This window comes from Oncorhynchus clarkii, chromosome 14 (genome assembly GCF_045791955.1).
Source record: "Oncorhynchus clarkii lewisi isolate Uvic-CL-2024 chromosome 14, UVic_Ocla_1.0, whole genome shotgun sequence".
Lineage (NCBI taxonomy): Eukaryota > Metazoa > Chordata > Actinopteri > Salmoniformes > Salmonidae > Oncorhynchus > Oncorhynchus clarkii.
In genome coordinates this window covers 29,162,741-29,166,107 of record NC_092160.1, presented here as the reverse complement: position 1 = coordinate 29,166,107, position 3,367 = coordinate 29,162,741, and positions in this window count along the sequence as shown.

The following is a 3,367-nucleotide window of genomic DNA, read 5'->3' as shown; positions in this document are numbered from 1 at the left end:
CTGCCAGCATAGTGGAGTCTGCCACTAGCACAGTCAGTGTAGTCAGCTCAGCTATCACCATTGAGACCGTGTCTGTGCCTCGACCTGGGTTGGGCAAAACTAAACATGGCGGTGTTCGCCTTAGCAATCTCACTAGGATAAAGACCACCTCCATTCCTGTCATTATTGAAAGAGATCATGATACCTCACATCTCAAAATAGGGCTACTTAATGTTAGATCCCTTACTTCAAAGGCAATTATAGTCAATGAACTAATCACTGATCATAATCTTGATGTGATTGGCCTGACTGAAACATGGCTTAAGCCTGATGAATTTACTGTGTTAAATGAGGCCTCACCTCCTGGCTACACTAGTGACCATATCCCCCGTGCATCCCGCAAAGGCGGAGGTGTTGCTAACATTTACGATAGCAAATTTCAATTTACAAAAAAAAAAAAAAAATGACGTTTTCGTCTTTTGAGCTTCTAGTCATGAAATCTATGCAGCCTACTCAATCACTTTTTATAGCTACTGTTTACAGGCCTCCTGGGCCATATACAGTGTTCCTCACTGAGTTCCCTGAATTCCTATCGGACCTTGTAGTCATAGCGGATAATATTCTAATCTTTGGTGACTTTAATATTCACATGGAAAAGTCCACAGACCCACTCCAAAAGGCTTTCGGAGCCATCATCGACTCAGTGGGTTTTGTCCAACATGTCTCTGGACCCACTCACTGTCACAGTCATACGCTGGACCTAGTTTTGTCCCATGGAATAAATGTTGTGGATCTTAATGCTTTTCCTCATAATCCTGGACTATCGGACCACCATTTTATTACGTTTGCAATTGCAACAAATAATCTGCTCAGACCCCAACCAAGGATCATCAAAAGTCGTGCTATAAATTCACAGACAACACAAAGATTCCTTGATGTCCTTCCAGATTCCCTCTGTCTACCCAAGGACGCCAGAGGACAAAAATCAGTTAACCACCTAACTGAGGAACTCAACTTAACCTTGCGCAATACCCTTGATGCAGTTGCACCCCTAAAAACTAAAAACATTTCTCATAAGAAACTAGCTCCCTGGTACACAGAAAATACCCGAGCTCTGAAGCAAGCTTCCAGAAAATTGGAACGGAAATGGCGCCACACCAAACTGGAAGTCTTCCGACTAGCTTGGAAAGACAGTACTGTGCAGTACCGAAGAGCCCTTACTGCTGCTCGATCATCCTATTTTTCTAACTTAATTGAGGAAAATAAGAACAATCCGAAATTCCTTTTTGATACTGTCGCAAAGCTAACTAAAAAGCAGCATTCCCCAAGAGAGGATGACTTTCACTTTAGCAGTGATAAATTCATGAACTTCTTTGAGGAAAAGATTTTGATTATTAGAAAGCAAATTACGGACTCCTCCTTAAATCTGTGTATTCCTTCAAAGCTCAGTTGTCCTGAGTCTGCACAACTCTGCCAGGACCTAGGATCAAGAGAGACGCTCAAGTGTTTTAGTACTATATCTCTTGACACAATGATGAAAATAATCATGGCCTCTAAACCTTCAAGCTGCATACTAGACCCTATTCCAACTAAACTACTGAAAGAGCTGCTTCCTGTGCTTGGCCCTCCTATGTTGAACATAATAAACGGCTCTCTATCCACCGGATGTGTACCAAACTCACTAAAAGTGGCAGTAATAAAGCCTCTCTTGAAAAAGCCAAACCTTGACCCAGAAAATATAAAAAACTATCGGCCTATATCGAATCTTCCATTCCTCTCAAAAATTTTAGAAAAGGCTGTTGCGCAACAACTCACTGCCTTCCTGAAGACAAACAATGTATACGAAATGCTTCAGTCTGGTTTTAGACCCCATCATAGCACTGAGACGGCACTTGTGAAGGTGGTAAATTACATTTTAATGGCATCGGACCGAGGCTCTGCATCTGTCCTCGTGCTCCTAGACCTTAGTGCTGCTTTTGATACCATCGATCACCACATTCTTTTGGAGAGATTGGAAACCCAAATTGGTCTACACGGACAAGTTCTGGCCTGGTTTAGATCTTATCTGTCGGAAAGATATCAGTTTGTCTCTGTGAATGGTTTGTCCTCTGACAAATCAACTGTAACTTTCGGTGTTCCTCAAGGTTCCGTTTTAGGACCACTATTGTTTTCACTATATATTTTACCTCTTGGGGATGTCATTCGAAAACATAATGTTAACTTTCACTGCTATGCGGATGACACACAGCTGTACATTTCAATTAAACATGGTGAAGCCCCAAAATTGCCCTTGCTAGAAGAATGTGTTTCAGACATAAGGAAGTGGATGGCTGCAAACTTTCTACTTTTAAACTCGGACAAAACAGAGATGCTTGTTCTAGGTCCCAAGAAACAAAGAGATCTTCTGTTGAATCTGACAATTAATCTTAATGGTTGTACAGTCGTCTCAAATAAAACTGTGAAGAACCTCGGCGTTACTCTGGACCCTGATCTCTCTTTTGAAGAACATATCAAGACCATTTCAAAGACAGCTTTTTTCCATCTACGTAACATTGCAAAAATCAGAAACTTTCTGTCCAAAAATGATGCAGAAAAATTAATCCATGCTTTTGTCACTTCCAGGTTAGACTACAGCAATGCTCTACTTTCCGGCTACCCGGATAAAGCACTAAATAAACTTCAGTTAGTGCTAAATACGGCTGCTAGAATCCTGACTAGAACCAAAAAATGTGATCATATTACTCCAGTGCTAGCCTCTCTACACTGGCTTCCTGTCAAAGCAAGGGCTGATTTCAAGGTTTTACTGCTAACCTACAAAGCATTACATGGGCTTGCTCCTACCTATCTCTCTGATTTGGTCCTGCCGTACATACCTACACGTACGCTACGGTCACAAGACGCAGGCCTCCTAATTGTCCCTAGAATTTTTAAGCAAACAGCTGGAGGCAGGGCTTTCTCCTATAGAGCTCCATTTTTATGGAACGGTCTGCCTACCCATGTCAGAGACGCAAACTCGGTCTCAACCTTTAAGTCTCTACTGAAGACTCATCTCTTCAGTGGGTCATATGATTGAGTGTAGTCTGGCCCAGGAGTGGGAGGGTGAACGGAAAGGCTCTGGAGCAACGAACCGCCCTTGCTGTCTCTGCCTGGCCGGTTCCCCTCTTTCCACTGGGATTCTCTGCCTCTAACCCTATTACAGGGGCTGAGTCACTGGCTTTACTGGGGCTCTCTCATGCCGTCCCTGGAGGGGGTGCGTCACCTGAGTGGGTTGAGTCACTGATGTGGTCATCCTGTCTGGGTTGGCGCCCCCCCCCCCTTGGGTTGTGCCGTGGCGGAGGTCTTTGTGGGCTATACTCAGCCTTGTCTCAGGATGGTAAGTTGGTGGTTG